The sequence below is a fragment of the Amblyomma maculatum genome, chromosome 7, assembly GCF_055883805.1.
Source record: "Amblyomma maculatum isolate TAMU_Amacu chromosome 7, ASM5588380v1, whole genome shotgun sequence".
NCBI classification, from domain to species: domain Eukaryota; kingdom Metazoa; phylum Arthropoda; class Arachnida; order Ixodida; family Ixodidae; genus Amblyomma; species Amblyomma maculatum.
In genome coordinates, this window is record NC_139350.1 from 46,702,901 (window position 1) to 46,722,711 (window position 19,811).

A 19,811-nucleotide genomic window follows, 5' to 3' on the forward strand; every position below is an offset into this window, starting at 1 on the left:
TTTAGGCGATGGGTATCTGAACATAATGTACAAAAGCCGCTGACACCTTCATTTCTGCAGCCGATAGCCACACGCGTACTGTGTTCGACCTTACTGGGCGCAGTCCAGTCCGCCGGAAGACTCCAAACTCCGAGTGTTCACAACGACAAAGTAAGCTAGCGATGTATCCGTGTGAGATAAAAGCCAGTAGTTCGCACAGAGGAAAGATTTGCTGCGCCGATGTTAATACGGAACGCCAGCTATGCACGATCCGCCATTCCCAAACTTCGCGCGCCGTGGCCTTTTCGCACCCCTCCTCTTTACAGCGAGATAGAAAATAGTGCGCCAAAATAATTACGCAAGACGCAGGTTGTATTCACCGTTTTGAAACAAATACGTCATAAGCAACAGTTACATTTTACTTGTATAGCTTGTTTTATGAAATATATTTCAGATTTCTATTGTTTTTAAAGTTATTGTATCAATGCGCTGCTCAGCGGCTGGCCATTTCAAATTTTCGTCGTGTCTAGTCCGTGTCTGCACGTTAGACCGTTGGTTTGTGACTGCGTTGAAAATGTATCCCGCACACCGGCTGCTACTTCTGGCTGCAAGGCAAGCTTCGCTTGGTGAGTAAGAAATTGTTTCTTCTAAATGAATCACTTAATGGAGCAGTAAAGTGACTGAGTGTTTTCTTTTTCCGATAAAAATGCTGCAAGGACCGTTGTTTGCATCCGCCGGCGCAGGCTGTATGGGCGAGCAAGATAGCGCGCGCGGACCGTTTAGTCAGTACGAAAGGCGGTGTTTTATGGCGCATCTACAGTTTTGTGCATGCAGGAAGGTTTTTCGCTTGTAATTCCACTCGCCGCGTTTCGTGAACTGCCATTGGCGGCGGAACCTCGCGATCTTATTCTTCAAAATGAGCTTGGCGATCCGACGTCTTTCGTTGATTGCCGCTGGTTCTAACGCTTTCCCAGGAAACACAACTGAGCACGAAAGTCTGCATGCTTAGTGTGGCCTTCACTCTGCAGCAAGATGCAGAAAATACGCACCGTCGAGTGGAAGCCGTGCGTTGTTTCTCAGCCTACAGAGCTCTATACGCGCTAAGTTATGCCGCGGTTGCGAAAAAGAAAGAGAACGATCTCAATAAGCCGCCTTAGAGGGGAGGGTAAGGTGCATTCTGGCCACAGCGACTCTCCCAACTGCTAGCAAAATACTCTCGGCCTGTTCACAGGCACAAGTTGAAACACATAGCGAGATAGGAACGGCGTACAAACATTCTGCAGTGATTTAATTTTAATAGTTCATAAAACGTTTACAGTCAGCCATTACATTGCCGTGATTAAGTGATTTTACATTTTCATATAGTCAGAAAGCACAATTTAGTTCTTTTTAAGTTCCTGAACTGCATGCTGTGTGATGTGCTGGTGCTCTATTTGCTTTGGTCCTCAGGTTTTTTTGTTTTTTTTTATTGGCGGAAATGTTTTAAGAAATTAAGCTTCAGTTGAATTGGTACAGAAAGAAATCGAAAGCAAATCTTTCGGACGGACCTCATATAACGAAAAGCCTATTATAATACACAAAAACATATCAATTTCATTTGTTTTCTTGCTTCAGGGCCAACAGACTCTTCCTATCCAGAACTGGGAAAAGAAAAGAGAGTACTGAATCATAACTTACTTGTAAGGCGTATAGAATGTAGCCATGTTATAAATGGGTTCAGTGTATGCCTTCAGGCTGCCCTCAACAACAAAGCTGTGACTCCACGCAAACCTTTTGATAGCATATGGACTCCTCCCGAAGCGCAGGTGTTTGGCATCAAAGGTGAAATACCTTCATTTAATTTCAGTTCAGTTAAGTCGTTCAGTCTTGTCCGACTCTTCGTGACCCTATGGACCATGTCACGCCACGCTTTCCGGTCTCTCACTATCTTCCTAACATCACATAACTTCATCTGCAGTGCCTCGAGGATGCCATCTAACCATAGCGTTCGCTGCCTACCCCTTCTCCGGCGACCCTCAACCTTTTCCAGCATCAAATCTTTCTCCAGCGGCTCCTCTCTTCTCATCAGATGACCAAAGTAGCTGAGCTTTAACTTTAGAATTATTTAACTTAGAATTAACTTTAGAATTTAGAATTTAATGCTCTTTTTCACATTGTGCTGTTGTGTCTGTGTTTGGTGCTCTTGTTATTTTGTGTCTGCGCGAATTTTCATGTAAATAAAACACCCAACAGCTCATAGGTAATGCATCCATACATAGATACATGATACATAGATTTATTTCTTCTCTACATATGTCGAATGAAATACTTAGTAAACTCAGAGGCAGGAACCTTACCCAGCATAGAAAGTGACTCTCAATAAAAAAAAGAAATGTATAAATCAGGAAAATGGTGGTTCTCTTAAGGTGTGTCTGTTGGTGAAGACAAGAAAATGTTTTAGCCTTCGAGGTCATCAAGGAGTTATTAATATACATATATTATACTCAGCACTATTTTGTGCTGCTAGTGCGTGTCGTGGTTAAACATATTTCTATTGTGTACTCAGTACTCTCAACCTTATGTGACATATTTTGAGGTTAAATTCTTATCCTATGTTTTGTAGTCAGTGATTTGCTTTATTAAACTTCACAAGAAATCTTTAAAGCATTGGAACACCTTGCAGGTTGCCACCACCTCCACGGCTGCCTAGCAACTATCCTTTTCCTGTCTGTGCTGCAAACACAACTTAGCAATGAGGGCCACAGGACTGACATCTCACTGGGCAGTCGCGGGCTACTGACTGAATACACAGGTACGGTTTGACTGTGCCAAAAACTTAGAGTTGCCAACAGTGGGACTTTTTCCTTCTGTTTGGGAGCTCATATATCTAAATCGTGCTTTTGATTTTAATCCTGGCAGGTGTGACATGGAAAGCTATCAACACCAATGAAACTTAGTTTTGCCGACGTCACAAAAGAGTGGTTGGTGTTTGCCTTGTGACAAAGACCAAGTCCACATCTAAAGGCGCTGCACAGCCACCATGAACAGTGCCACAATAGCAAGCAGCTGGGATCAAGGCACCTTCTGTGCTCATTTACAACTCAAGTTTGAAGCTGTAATTTTGCAAAGGTAGGCCTCCAACAATTGACAGAGAGGAGCCTCCCAATCAATTGAGCCACAAAGGAATTCTCCCTTTCATGGCAGTAGGTGACAAAAAGAGGCAGTGCAGCTGGTGTTCAGTACCGATAAAGAAAAAGCTGCCCAACCTAGTTAGCTGTGGACAAGGGCTGAAGTGGTACCAGTGTTGAGAACGATCTGATTGGCAGAAAAGCCTCCTTTTAGGGATATTCGCCCCTTCATTCTTAATTTGTAACTGACTGCAGTGCATCTGATAGCGCCAGAAGTTTTCTTTTTTTTCAATTTTCTCTGCCCTCTAGGGTTGTACAGAATAACAGATGCACAACCCATGCCAGCTCCCTCATTTTACGATGCTTTCATGCCAGAATGTTGGCAGTGGTATTCAGACCTTGTTTTTTTTTAATGCCTTTTCTCCATGCATAATAACAGGCTATTTAGCGTAACACAGTCGCACACAAGACAGAGGACACCATCAGCACTTACAACTGGAAAGCAGCCGATATACACAGCCTACTCAGGTGATGCGCACGGGTACAAGGCAACATGGAAACAGCACCATTTTGTCAAACTATGCGTGAGAAATTTTTCTTCAGTCTCATAAGAAAAACCAGTTTGCTGCTGACACAGCTGTAACCTGCTTTTTTATATGAAGGGCTTCTAGTGTTTCATGAGCCGTTACCCACAGTTTTCACAATTGGTGCAAACCCTACGGTGCAAGAGAAGTCGCTCACCTTCATTGTTAATGTCTTTTGCATGTTCCCTAAGTTGGCCATTGACGCAGAATCCTGCTTGTGCAAAATAAGATTTTTCTACATGACAGTAGAATTTTATAGATGGTGGTGCACTTTACGAAATGCTGGCCATGTCTCTTCTGACAGCCGACCTGTTTGCTTTCGTAGCTTATGTGATGGCATAGCTGAGCAAGCTTTCAGGGAGCAGAGGATACCATCTATACATTAAACAGGTTTGAGCTGTGTCAGTGACACTCCAGCTTTTCTTTGAGGCTGAACAGATGTTTCTCATACCTGCTTTGATAAGATTGGTGCTGTTTTCCTGTTTCCTTGTACATGTGCACATCAGCAGTGAAAGCTATGCATCGACTGCTTTCCCCTAAATAAACAGTTGTAGTAAGTACACGTGGTGTCTTCTTTCTTGTGTGTGTCTGTGTTATGCTAAATACCTTTTTTATTTCTGAAAACCAACTATCTCAGCAGTTAACTTCCTTCTTTTTATACCAGCAGAATGTAAAGAGCAGCACCGTGTGCAACACTGAATTTTATTCTCTTTTTTTTTTGCTGTGCCTTCTGTACTCCTCGCAAGCTGTTTGCTGCACTACAAAAGGTAAGGGCAGTTGGTGCCATCATGGCTGGTTCATGCTGCCCTTATCTTTTGTAGTGCTGCAAACAGCTTTTGATATGGAATATAGTGGTTGGTATGTACAATGACAGGGATGCGAACCTTTTGCTGCTTCCTTTTTTTTTTCCTTATGGTGCCTTCTAGTGTTTCTTGTAGAGTGATGTATGACCCTTACCTGCTACCTTTTTTCTTAGTACTTTTTAGTTATGATAGTAGAATGTAACTATGACAGGCATGCAGCCATTGCATTTTTTTTTCAGTGCATTCTAGTCATGCTAACAGGAACAGCAGCAGTGAAGCAGTCTTGGCTTCTTTTTTTTTGCAGTGTAGATATTTTAATGGATTTGATGTCGTGCCTATTGCTCAAGGGTTTGTGCAGTTTCTACAAGATGTATGTATGACCAGCATTCAGTTGGTGACATGCATGCACATATAGTATGAAATGCAACACGTGATGATGGTCCTTTGTGAAAGCGCCTTTTTCTGTATACTGAAGCTTTTTCATTCGAATTTGTTGCTTTGTTTTATTTTGTACAAACATTATGCAGATAGTTCGTTCAACCACTCAACCAGTTTTGTACACTTTTGCATACCTAGCCCTGTTTATTTCTAGTCATTTCCTGTTCTTGTTTGGAGTATGGATGTTGTCATTCTTTTGTAAACAGATCATTTTAAGCTTGGAGAGAACTGCATTATTATTTTGTCATTTTCATACCACTTGTAGTGTCTAGTTTCTGTGCTTGTAACTTCGTAGCACATTGTTGAAAAAAAATCAAATATATGATTTACACATTTTGTTTCCTAGCACCTTTTGTAGTTATTGCCGAAACTCCCAAAGAGCACCCAACCATGGCTGTCCACCATACAGTGTGGCATGTTTTGTAACAAAGAATGTGTACAGTTCTCACTTGCTGTTTGCAGTTTTAATGACTGTGAGAATGAATGACAATGTGCATCATTCTTTACATGTCATGTGTTCATGAGTTGGCTCTTTCTGGTGTTTTCTTCCTTGGTACAATATTAGGCTTCAGAGAACCACATTTTTTCATTTCCATACTGTTGCTTGTGGCTTTCCTTGTTTTTAACATGCATGAGATTGTTTAAGTTGCCTATTTGCAATGTATAATGTTGAGGAAATTAAAGAGTTCTGTAGTTTACTCATCTCATTTTCTAGCATTGGGTGCAGTTACTACCAAACTTTCTAAAGAGCACCTGATGGCCATTAACAGTGAAATGTGGCACGCTTTGTAATAAAAACATACAGTTCTCATTACTAGAAAACAGTTGTAGTGCTGAGAATTAATGATTTACAATTGTACATCAGTTTAGCTTGCGTCATAACTGAATGTGTGAAAGAGCACTGTGGGTGTGTGACGGCAATGCAGCTTTAGTTGTAGCATCTGATGAGACTTTATTTTTTGTCTGGCAGTGGTGTTGAAAACCTCTGCAAATACATAAGCATTTCAGACTGTTTTGCGAGAAATAGCTGGGAATAAATAATTTAGAGCATTGCAGGCGATTCTAGAGCTCATTTTAGACATTCAGAATCTATTTTAATGATCTCTAGATGATGACTTGCAAGACGTCTTGCAGCTTAAAAAAGTGGGTGCATTAGCTGAGCTAGAAGGCAGCTACAAGAAGTACCAAGACATATAAAAACATCTTTCATATCTTGTCAAAGCATCTTTTAAATGTCTGTCGGCTGTCTTCGGTGCCACTTCAGATGTCTATAAGGTGACTTGTTTGTATTGGGCAAGATGCCTTATAGCTATCTGCTAGACTGACTTACGTTTAGTAAGTTATTTGTCTTCCAGATTTCTAGGAGATATCTTGCAAGACGTCTTGTAGCCTAAAAAAGTGGGTGCATTAGCTGAGCTACAAGATCACTACAAGAAATATCAAGACATCTGGCAATGTCTTGTATATCTTGTCAAGACATACTATATACGTTTAGTAGCCATCTCAGAGGTCTACTGAGACATCTATCGGGCATCTTGCTTGTCTTGGCAAGACAGTTTATAGCCGTCTCATAGATGAGTTGGTGTTTACTGGGATTCCGCATATCGTTTTCTGTTATCATGCTCACAGAAACTTGGTACACCAAGGATTCGCGGGTATTCATTCTACCTGGCTATCAGTCTTTTTGTCGAAGTCGTCTGGACAGGCGAGGGGGTGGCGTCTCTATTTTAATGAAAGAAAACCTTATCTGTGAAGAAGTGGCTGAATTTTGTGCACTCACTGCAGACTATGAAGTGCTTACCTTGCGCACACAAAACAATGTCTACTGCGTCTTGTACCGACCGCCCTCCGGCGATTTCGACAACTTTCTTCATTTCCTTGAAAATTTATTCGGCTACGTGATGGACAATAGGATAGATCTTTACTTAGGAGGAGATATAAATGTAAATATGCTCGTGCCAACACACTCCCAAAAGAAGCTATCCAACACCATAGACGTGAACGGTTTTTGGAACGCAATAACAGAGCCAACTCGTGTTACTCCAGATAGTTCTTCATTATTGGACGTATTTATCACAAATATTAATGCAGATTTAGTGAAAGCAAGCGCTGTATGCACTGGCCTTAGTGACCATTTCGGAACACTATTGCTAGTTAGAAAACCCCAAAAGGTTACTACAAAAGTGAAGCAAACAAAATATGTACGAACAATGAATGAAGGCAAACTTCAGTCTTTTCGTCGTGCTATTGGTAACGAAGCATGGAATTCTGTTTATGAAGCAGGAAATAGTGACGCCGCGTATGATAATTTCATTGACGTGTTCAAAACTCTCTATGACGCAAATTTTCCGTTAACACCAATAAAAAAACCAAAACAAGCCCGAAAACCTTGGCTAACGGGAGAACTACTGAACATGATTAAACATAAAAATGCCTTGTATGCCAAATTTGCAAAAGATAAGAATTTAGAAATATTTGCTGAATTTAAGTCTTACCGGAACAGGCTTACTTCTAGATTACGTGCAGCAAGAAATGCATATTTTGTTAACATGTTTTCTGATGACAGCGCTAAACGCACTGATGTGCTTTGGCGAAAGCTTAATTCCCTACTGCGTCCTGGCACTCAAGAAAGTATACCTGATACATTTATGCATGAAGGAGAGGAACTTAATGGTAGCGCACTGGCTGACGCCTTAAATATGTTTTTCGTACGGCAGGCTGACCACTGCGACGGTTCTGGAAGTGATAGTGCATATGACGCGGACACGTATCTATCCCAGTTTATGGGCAGCCAATCGCTTTTTCTCCGTCCTACTGATTGTGCCGAGGTGTCCTTTTGTATTCAGTCCATCAAAAACAGTAAAACTGAGGATGCATGCGGTGTGCAGCTCCTTCCCGTAAAGCACGTACTTGATTTAATCTGTCCCGTTGTCACTTTTATATATAATTTAATTTTGTCTACAGGTGTATTTCCTAGGGCAATGCAGATTGCACGAGTGGTTCCAGTACATAAATCTGGAGACCGAAACGTGTTCTCAAATTACCGTCCAATCTCGGTACTGCCGGTATTTTCTAAAGGCATAGAAAAAATATTGCACATTAGAATTACATCATATTTTTCTCGACAAAACTTTCTCTTAGACTATCAGCACGGTTTTAGGAAGCATCGATCAACAGAAACAGCCCTTTTAACGCAAAAAGAAATTATCATAGAAGCATTTAGTAAGAAACATGTAGTACTAGGGATCTACATAGATTTTTCAAAAGCATTTGACCTGGTAAATCATAACATCCTTCTTTCAAAATTATACAGATATGGTGTCCGCGGAACACCCTACGCGCTACTGAAGTCATACCTTACAAATCGAAAGCAGTACGTAGAAATAAATAATGTTAAATCTTCTTTGCAAACTATTTACACTGGCGTTCCGCAGGGAAGCATACTCGGGCCGCTTTTATTTCTTATTTATATTAATGATATGGCACACTGTACACAGGGCGTAATTTTTAACTCCTACGCAGATGACACCACAATCTTCTTGTCCGGGATCACGGAAATCGACATTGAAGAACGAGCAAATAGCGCTTTAATTGACTTGGATCGCTGGGTGAAAGCAAATTGCTTGAAAATTAACACGAGCAAAACAAAAGCTGTGTGTTACTCACCGAAAGGAAAACATTTAACAGGTAGCATAAACATACGACTAGGAACCGAACAAATTGAACTTGTAGATTCGGTAAAAGTACTCGGAGTGGTATTTTCGAGCCACCTGACTTGGAATGAACATATTGACCATATTCAATCGAAAGTGTCATCAGCTGTTGGCGTCATGGCCCGAATAAGATATCTTCTACCTCCTAAAATCAAGCTGCTATTATATAATGCTCTCGTGTTATCCCTTTTCCAGTACTGTAGCCTAGTTTGGTGTACCACAGGAATAACTAATTTATCAAAACTGCATGTATTACAAAAAAGAGCCGTCCGGTATATCGCTGGTGTAACCTATTTCCATCCCACCAAAGAGCTTTTTTCCAAGTATGATATACTTTCGGTGTTCCAGTTATTTGAGTATAGACTTATATTGACTTATAAGTCTCACGTAAAATCAAATAGCAGTTGTATAATTTCACTTGCAGACATAAAAGAAAATCCTGGAAGCAGACAAACTCGACATAAAGAAAAATACCTTGTTCCAGTACCTCGCACATACGCGTATACACAGTCACTGCATTATACTGTACCCAAATTGTTGAATAGGCTACATTTTGCCGGACTTGACCCAGTTTGCGTGTCGAACCACGATGTCAGCCTCTATTGTCGAGGAGAGCTGTCATGAATTTGTATATATATTTTTCTTTTTGCATCATTGTGTACCATTGTTTTATTGTTTTCTGTATCAGCAATGCTTTCCCACTTCTTTCCTTGTATCTTTGTGCTGTATTTTATAACGTTCCTTCGTTCGTACAGAAGGAACTGTACAACGTTTTACCCGTTTTTTATTTGTATAAACGTGTTTAGCTATAAACATGTGAATTGATTTTTTCTCCTGTCTGCTGCTCTGCCAACCTTGTAAGGGGGCCAGGACCCCGTCAAGCTGTTTTTACAGCTTTTAGTTCTGGCCCCTCCTTTTCTTGCTAAAAGGAAATAAACTTGAACTTGAACTTGAACTTGAATACTATGTCATTCTGGCAGGAATATGGTTTCCAGCTGGAAAGAAGTGATTTCCCATTCAAAAGCCCAGCTGTAATTCAAATTATTTTAATTCAATTCATCTAATTTATGCTGAACATTTCATTTTTGAACTCTCGGACAAAAAACTGCAGAGACAGTTAAGGACGAGGTAAGGGAGGCTGCAGTGACAGAATTATCAAAAGTTCAAACAAGAAGTTTCTAACGAAGAAATTCAGCCTTTTCTGAGTGCATGCATATAAATGAAAGATGAACCAAAGTACCGCCAATATGCAACATTACTATTCCTAAAATAACATAGCAAAATGCGCAAAATTCCTATTTATAGGTTCAGTGAACAAGGTACCATGCATTGCACAGTAAAATAGAAAACACAGGTCCCTCTAGAAATATTGAAAACAAAACTTTGTCACTCACATGGTTGACATTGGAAAATAAAGTTTATTTAGTAGAACCAGCACTGTACAAGTTAAAAGACTAAAGGAGGTAATTATTTTGGCAATGTCAAATCATCCCTTTTTCAGAGGTACAAAATATTAAACAATGTTGCCCCTGATTGGGTTAATAAATTGCTGACATTTTTCGTCATCAAAGTGCAAATGATAAAAAGATGGTAATAATAAATTATAAAGAAATAACATAGATAGACAAATTGATGCTGAATAATTAGTTCTGTTGAAGCTTGACAGTACATTGTTTATGAAACAAACGACTTTTTTTTTTCTAGAGGCAAAAGTGCACTGATGTCTTTTTTTTTTAGTAGTTGCCTTCCATACCAGCGTGCAATAGTTAAAGGTCCACGGAAACGGCCCCCAAGAAGCCACTGATAAACGTGTGCAGTGTGTAGAACATATCCTTTTGAGCATTAACGCAAAGTATAACTCCTTGGAAGAAAGCCAGCGACTTATTATTAATTTTTAAAAACAGCGTTTTTTGAAATTCGCGGGCAGAGAGAATGTCGCTTGGCGGTGTCGCATGGAACTATTTCCTTGACCCGTGACGTCGCGGGTCAGTTGACTGGCAAGGCTTGCTAGAAGCTGCCATTCGCTGCGGTCACTGCAACCATGACGTCATGGACACACTTCCGGTAGCTGCGAAAGTCGTCTGCTCGTGCGCTGCTCGAACTGCTCGAACTCTGCGCGGGCTGTTACACAGCTCGCCGCCCTTATCGGTTAGGTGGCCATTGCCCATTAAGTGCAACAACCGAAGCGACGCAGGGATCGGCAGAACGAAGCTGCATTTACAAATATCTTATTTATATAACGTGGTTTCAGGAGTATCGGAGTGTCGTTCGACGAGGCGTCAACAGCACGGTCAAGCACCGCACGATGGCAGCACCTCCTCGACCGCCGTAAACACCGCCGCTGTTGCCTTTCCTCCCGCATACCGTTCGCGAACGACACGGCGGTTCGTTAGCACTGATGTCCGAAATAAAGCGTGCTAAAATTTGTTGGCGTCTGGAATACTGAGCCGAATATCAAGTATGAAGCCCTCGTGAGGATCGCTGACCAGCAGCTAATTGCTGGTAAGAGCGATAGCCGTGATACAAGCTAGTTTCTGCTCAAGCCAGCTGCCGCTGGTGCATTTCGGCTGATCCGATCTGCTCGTACTAGCTCTGCAATTAATGCGTCGGCAGAGTTAATCCTATAATTATTTTACTATGGCAGGATAGGAATCACTAAAAGGCAGTTTCATAAGTAGACAATTTACGACAGCGTTGATCATGTTCTAAAGCGTCGACCGCCACGGCTTCGAAGCGAAACAATTTAGGCCTAGCGACGACTAGGGACGGTCACGCACGGCGCGGTCGTTCGCCGCGCTCGCACGTTCCACCCCCGCGGTAATTGTGTAACGTACCTTAGTCTGCTCGCGGCATCCCGTGCTGCAAGCGTTGCAAACTCGTGTACTTTCATAGAAGGCCGCGTATTTTTTGACGTTCTGCTCAGCAACAAGCCGTTCAAACGATACTGTAGGCAAGACAAGGCTTCAGTACGCAGTCGCTGCGCTTTCGGCCGTAATAGAAGACGTCGGGCGGCACCATAATCTATACATCGATCTTTAAACGTGATACAGTGGGCAAATGAATAACTTTGTGAAGCAGACCCGCTCGTACGTTTCGTGCACTCGGGCGCCGACGAGTAGCTTCCGTCAACAGACGCCGTCATAACCTCGGTTAACGACGCAATCCGAGGTCGTCAAGCTCGGTTTGCGGTAACCGCGGTTCGTGGTGCAACCATGGTTTGGTCCGCCGTGAAACATAGGGTAACCACGGGTTCGCGGTTACACTAATCGAGGCTGCGCGAACTGGCGAACTCCTCAGGCGTGTGCAATCGAGGACGGGTTGGCGCGAGTACGGGTACGCCAGCGAGCGAGCGGCAACCGGAAGTTCGTCGAAGTGACGTATGTCTGGGCGGAGCTTTGAACTTGCTTGTATTCTTTGTTTTTTTTTATGGCTCTCTTTGGCGTACGAGTTGAGAAGGAAAATTGGAAGGTCATTTTTAATCGCTGATATCTCTGGTGTTGCAGAAGCTAGATCGAAAATTTTTGCGGGAGAATGATGGGTGGTTCAATAACTATCAGTGTTATTGCGTTGTTTATCCTTCTTTGTGACCCCTTTCAGGGGACCTTTAAGGTGGGAACAGAATATGACATGGTAAACTTGATACTGGGTCTGAAAGAGGGCATACCTACAACACAGGGCAGTTTTTTGGATACCTGCTCAATATGACTATCCCATGTCAGCTGACTTGAGAATATACACCTAGGATTTTATGCTGTATCACAACGTTTATTTCATGACTTCCTAATTTTAAATTGAGGCTTGGGGAAACATGTTTGTTTTTAGGTGCAAATAAAATTACTTTGATTTTAGTTTCATCAATATTTAGGCTGTTTATTTGGTAGTTCAAGTAGTTTTTACAGTGCACTAGCTGTTAGCTATTTCAAACGTATCAAGTTTATTAGTTGAGCTAAAAAACAAACTTAAGTTGATGCATGAGATCATTTATGTATAAATTAGATTTAAGAACAGCCCAAGAATGCTGCCTTGTGGAACATAGGTGCAAATCTATCTAACTGGCTTAAGGAACAAATTTCCAGTTCATCCAAGTTGGATAACAATGGATCCCCAACTGTAATTCAACTGCGAATAACTGGAAATTTGTTCCTTAAGTTAAGGTTTTCACCTGGCATAGCAAATTAAAATGATATATCCATTGATGTGAATGTACCGAGTTCAGCCGGTCAGATATGATTGCAAAAGAGCATGGGCACTAATTTTTAAGAGTTACAATCTAATTACAACAATTACAACAATCTAATTTTTAAGAGTTACCTGGCATAATAAATAAAACAAAAATGCCAAAAGTGAATATGTCAGCCTTAATGTTTCAACCATAGAAGGGCGGACCGACCTGCCCTTTCGAAAGCCATGCCAAGATTTTGATAAAATATTGTGCTTGACTAGTGCTTGAAGATATTGTTGAAACCTCGGCGGTGATGCAGGCATTGCGAAATCAGGGTGTAGACGAGCCGTACGTGAAAGTGCTGGAAGATATATATAGTGGCTGCACAGCAACCATAGTTCTGCATAAAGAAAGCAACAAAATTCCCATAAAGAAAGGTGTTAGGCAAGGAGACGCAATCTCCCCAGTACTATTCACAGCTTGTTTAGAGGAAGTATTCAGAGACTTGGAATGGGAGCAGTTAGGGATAAGGGTAGATGGAGAATACCTCAGTAATCTGCGATTTGCTGATGACATTGCCTTGCTAAGCAACTCGGGGGATGAACTGCAAATAATGATTGATGACCTAGACATAAAAAGTAGAAAGGTAGGCTTGAAAATCAATATGCAGAAGACTAAGGTAATGTTCAACAGCCTCGGGAAGGAACAGCAGTTTACATTAGGTAGCGAAATACTGGAAGTAGTAGGAGAATATGTCTACTTAGGACAGGTAGTAACCGCAGACCCGGACCACGAAAAGGAAATAACAAGAAGAATACGATTGGGATGGAGCGCATTTGGCAAGCACTCGCAGATTATGACTAGCAGCTTACCGGTATCGCTCAAGAGGAAAGTATACAACAGTTGCATCTTGCCTGTGCTCACCTATGGGGCTGAAACGTGGAGGCTAACCAAGAGAGTTCTACTTAAGTTGAGGACAACCCAGAGGGCTATGGAACGAAAAATGGTAGGGGTAACATTAAGAGATAGAAAGCGTGCAGAGTGGATCAGAGAAATAACTCAAGTTACCGACATTCTAGTGGAAATTAAGAAGAAGAAATGGACATGGGCAGGACATGTAGTGCGAAGAGAAGATAACCGATGGTCGCTTAGGGTAACAAACTGGATTCCAAGGGAAGGAAAGCGTAGCAGCGGGCGGCAGAAAGTTAGGTGGGCGGATGAGATTAAGAAGTTCGCAGGGGTCAAGTGGATGCAGCTAGCACAGAACCGGGTAAAGTGGAGAAATATGGGAGAGGCCTTCGCCCTGAAGTGGGTATAATCAGGCTAATGATGATGATGATGATGATGTGCTTGACTATGTCGAGGTGGCTTAGAATAACCTTTTCAAGGCCCTTGGAAAATATTCTTTCGTCTTTTATATATGACCAAAACTTTTCCTCATTTCATGTCATTTAGAAAACTTCCAGATGAAATAAGCAACTAGAGGTTGAAAATTCTGTCTGGTAAATTCTGTAAACATATAGTGCTAACAAATGTCAACGTCGAAGCTAGTGTACCACAAGAAAGTATGATACACTTACGATTCATCTGTGCGATGGCAAAGAGGGAGTTAAAGTGGCCCCAGTAAAAAAAAAAAAACATTGGGACCCCCTGGAATGTCAATCGGTACTGACGCACTCAATTTTTTTCCAATTGGAATTTTCCTTTCAAGTGGGCAGCCCAATTGGGCTCAATGGATTCCAGTTGGAATTCATAGGAACCCACTGGAAAGTCTATTTGGAACACTTGATTTCATTTGAAAATCTCATTCCAGTTGGTTTAAATTTGATAGGTCAATTGGATCCTGCAACTACTTGTGCAAAGTAGTCTATAGAGTGCCATCTGTGCATAACTATAGTATTAATCAGTTCATATATGTTCCAAATGATTACTCGGTTAGATGAATATTTACCAACTGGTTAGCCCACTTTATCAAACCCATTGCATACAGTGAGGCAATTACCATCTCAGTCCAATTGGTCTGGCCAACTGCACTGGGTGTATCCATAGAAACATTTCCATATTTTACAAAGAAAACAAACACAATATTCAAAATAACAACAATCAGCAGTAAACTTCTGGAAGACAGAAAACTGGACGAGTTGGTTTGGATATATGACTATCAGTAGCTTAACCTGTAAAACAATTCTTCCTCTTACTATCGCTGCGCCTACAAAATTAAATGAAATAACTTCACTCGAATGGCAAGACTGGCCCCAGCATGAGAGTAGGAAGAAGTATGTTTGCTGGGTGTATGGAATCTTGTGTTATATACATCTGTGAAACTGTACAGTATTGCATTTCTTATGCAAGACATATGCTTGCCTGTACCCCTTGATATCCATCAAGCATGTTTCCATGCAAATTGTAAGTCAGTCTACCTTTTGTCCTATTCGGTATGTTCCGTTGGACCCATTGTATGCAATGAGTGTGACCCATTGTATATACATACCATTGGTACATCCCATTGGACCCACTGAGTGCAATTGGTCTCACCCATTGGCTGCAATGGGTTACGTGTGAAAAAACACCATTGGTTCCAGTTGGAAAATTAAATGGTTACAGTTGAAAATATCCAATTGGTCTTTTTCGACTGAGCTCGTATAATGCAGGCCCTGAAAGCATTGATTCAGGTTGAATAAGTACTAGTACTGGAACCCCTTTATAGTAAAGTCACTCGGACCAGCAAATTTCTTTACTATATATGCTTATCAGAGCTGCTGAACCTTGTGGTAAAGAGTTTAAAAAACTTTGCTTTTGCGATTCTATAGGTATATTTTAATTCATGGGAAGTACGTCGGCGCGGCCAGATGCACTTCAAAGTTTTGTCAAAAATGTATTTACTATAAAAGTAAATACATTTGCACTACCCTTAACTATTTCTTGGTACACTTTTACTCTTCTTTACTCTCTGAACGGACCGCGCCGCTTCCTTTCCATGTTTGTAGACAGCTTTTTCCTTTTTTATCCTACGCGCTGCGTGTTTTCCCTCACGGCTGCAAGGCCTTTGTAAAGTAGGCTTCTTCTGAATACTGCTAAGTCTGATAGTAAAGCCACTTGAAAGGACACTCGGTGTTATTTTTGTCTTGAAATACAAAAAAAAATAATAATAATTCATTTCCTCGTGATTTTAGGTAGTACGCGGGCGGCGATGTCATATCTTGGGAGTCGTCGCCGCGGCCAGGCCCACTTTACAAAAAACCGATTTTTACCAAAATTATCTTTACTTAAAGGGGGGGGGGGGGGGAGTACAGCTGTCTATGGAAGATGAACTGGGACTTCAGTTTCACTTTACTATATCCGAGTTTATTACAGCGGGGTTCTACTGTAGATATATGCTGCATTAAGTGGTGAACAAAGCTCAGTGTTTCGAAATGCATCCATGAGTTACCAATTAATACTATCGATATTATCATATACATTCTGTCAGAATCAGTAAAACTGTATGCGTCAGAACATGCATGGTACAGCTAGTGAAGTGAAACTGCAGTTCCATTTTGCCACCTATAGATAACTTGTTTTTTTTTTCCCTTGATGTGCATATGTCTATATACAATCCACATGGTAAGTATAAGTATTTAAATAGCGCTCCAACCTGATGGCTCAGTGATTGGGTGCTCGACTATAGTGCTCTAGAATAATGTTCTAGAGCACTATAGCTCGACTGCTCCATTGAATAATATGGGATCGATTCACGGCTGTGGAGACTGCTTGGAGGTGCCCATGTGCTATGCGATGTCAGTGCATAAGTGGTAAAAATTTATGAAGCCCTCCACTACAGCATGTCGCATAGCCTGAGCCGCTCTATCGATGTTAAAGCTCATCCCAGACGAAAAAAAAAACACTAATTTCCTGCTGGATTATGGAGCCGTGTACCGAAATGATCCAACTGGAAAACTGTGATTTCCGGCTGGGAAAAAGCAATTCCAGCTGGAATGACATCAATTTCCTGCTGGATTATGGAACCAGAAATCATGTCCAGCTGGAAAATTTACACCTCCAGTCAAGCCTCTATCTGGAATATCATTTTTTTTCCAGCTGGAAAATATGGCCGTCCAGCTAGAAATTCAGCTGGAAATGTGCTTTTCCAGCTGATATGGGTACATTTGAACAAAGTCTACTAGGTGTCTATTTTCATGGGGGATAACCGACCTAAACCTGTTACTAAGGGCAATTTTAGTACACTCAAATTAATGTGCTTGGTATGTGCGCCATCTTAAATGTGTGTAAAATTCAGCTGCCTATAAAAACAGCTTGTATTAAATATATGACGGTACAATGCAGATGTTTTAAATATTAAATATCTCAGTTTCTCTTAGGCATGAAAATGTTCAACACAGCATGCCTCTTCAGGGCACGTAAGTTTTAAGTTACATATCATTAGCATAATCGCATTCACTATACAGCTAGGACAAAGGCCTCTGTAGGTTTTCTCCAACTAACCCTCTCCAGTGTAAACTGCTTTATCCCTACAAGCTATCTACTTCACCAGCCCACCTGGCTATCTGGGACCCCTTGTTACATATATCTTTTCCTGGAATTCATTCCTTTACAACTGTTGGATATCTTGCCTTTGAGCTCCTGCTGGTTCACTAATCCACTAGGCTCTCTTCCTACCTTTGCTGTTGTCTTAGATTCAATTTAAAGCCTTTTTGAAGTTTCTATCTCATCAATGGTCACAAGCAAGGTATCATATACTTGCTCTTGGAGGCATATCGATTACCAGCTGCTAGCCCTGATTTCAGTGGGAATATACTTGCCAGATGCACTACCACTACACTAGCATTACAATAAAGGTGCAATTCACAATAGCCCACATTATTATTTTAGATACATGAAAAGATTATCACTTAAAGTCAGGGGGCTCTCATTGTGTCTGAGAACCCTCACCAGTTTTTACGAGAGGTCTGAGACCCCCCGCACTTGAATATATTCGGTGTCCAGCACTGCACGAATATGAAGCAGGTGCATCCGTTTGGCAAAGGCCTTTATTGCCTCATCGTTGTCGTCAGCCAAAGTATCACACTTTTGCGGCAGCTCTGATCGGTCGAGACAGGATCACGTCATGGAGGTCTCGACCAATCACAGCACCACCACAGTATATGGCCATATGGCAATCAATGACTGTTTACTAATCAATTAATGGCTAACTGCAAATAAATGACTTATTATTTATTTCATTACTAATTACACATTATAGCCTAATTCATTCATAATTACTAATTAATGCCACACACCTGGTAAAATCAACCACACAACAGTAAATGTAGAACAACTGCGAAGATACAAGGAGCGCGATCTTGTCACTGCGCTGCCAAGCAGAATGCACTTGCAGAATGTGAAAGAGTAGTCACTCGCTTTACTTGTAGCAGCACTCATCGCTACATGCGCAACAGTCGCGTAGCAGAATGCAGCACTCAGGCTTTCGCCTTTCATCCCTTTAGTCGCCAAAGTGTCCTCGAATTTTATTCTTTTCAGTGGCAATCAGAGAATGCTTATGATTGTTAGAAAATTTTGCAGCAAGTTTTTGTAAGAATTATTACTTAATTTTAGTAAGAATTAGAATTTTCTAAAACCTGTGATGAAGAAAACAAAAGTTAGTCCCTTTACACAGAAGCTGGAACTAATTAAGGTATTTTCACATGCCATCTCTTCGGTTTTGCTGGTTCGCACTGTGTTTTAGGTACTAGCTGAGCAAATTGTCAATATGCTCACGCAATATTATTCAGATGATGTACTTGTCACCAGTCAAACCAAACTGGTAGCTCTTACAATACTTTTTGCTAATTTTCATTGCGTTCTCTTGAAGTGTCAAAATTATAGTATATACATTTTTTACTTAGTTGATTTTACATTTAACGTGCAATTAAGATTGTACTTTCTATATAAAGTGCTTTAAAGAACATAGCACTCTTGCTGCTTCTATAAAGTGTATTCAAAGGCATTTATTTGCAAAATTTCTATTTAAACTTATTCACTCTTATAAAATTTTCTTCGCAACCAGACAGTCAGAAGTTCAGTTCTCGATGTGAACTGTGCTACAAGATAGCGGTTTCAGGAAAAAATATTGCATATGTTACAAGTGCTGACACTTTGTTGTTTCACTATAAGCTGCTTTACATCACAGATCATCGATCATGCTGGCAGAGTGCAGGGATCACTTTTTCAGGTGCATGTCATAAAATGACCACAAAAACCTCCTTAATATATATATATATATATATATATATATATCATTTCTTCCATTTAAATAGGAACATGTGCAAAGGCCACCAGCCCTTTCTCTCACCCTCTTAGTTCCTCCTCAACAACTGCGCTCAAATTTCTAGAGTCTCTCTGATAGAGCCAGACTTTAAGCACTGAAAGTAATTCATTCATTTCAAAATTACTTTTACTAAAGTGACTCACTGCTGTTTCTATACTTCATACTATGTACTCCTGGTACGATGCCAAGAAAGCAGTAATGACATGCAGCAAGCCTGTTCTATCAGTGATGGATAAGCAAAAAAAGAGAGAATTGAGTAGAACTACATGTTCAAGGCCTCAGACCTACCTTGTGTCTCCGAATCACAACCATTCTCTAAGTAGAAGGTATACATGTAAGGCGTTGAGGGTCCATCGAAGTGACAGATGGTGCAAAATGGTAGAAGGTCAAAACTAGTTGAAAGTGTGCAGTAGCACTCACTGTTGCATACTGGCTATAGGCACAGTGGCGCCTGGTTACACTTGCCATCACGGGCAAAAAAGGGGTTTGGGGGAAGAGACAGGCGGAAATGTTCACGGCGTGTTTGACCATGATTATTTTTGTTGCCATTGTCTTATATTTCTAATAGCCTGTTCTGTAGGAAAAGGGGAGGGAAGTCTTACTGGATAGAATTTGGTAGAAAGATCAAAGAATGTGCTCTAGTGTTTGGAGAGGTTTTGTTCACAAGCTTTACTTAGTTTATATACAGATGAAATCCAGACAGTAATTAATGAGAAGGAAT

General features: G+C 41.0%; 1 long non-coding RNA gene across 1 annotated transcript; it reads left to right on the forward strand.

Moving 5' to 3' along the window:
• Positions 1-515: 515 nt before the first annotated feature.
• Positions 516-5,249, forward strand: LOC146183130 (uncharacterized). The gene is made up of 3 exons (XR_014708721.1): positions 516-605; positions 2,642-2,770; positions 2,878-5,249. It is a non-coding gene; the product is annotated as an uncharacterized LOC146183130 (long non-coding RNA).
• Positions 5,250-19,811: the final 14,562 nt, after the last annotated feature.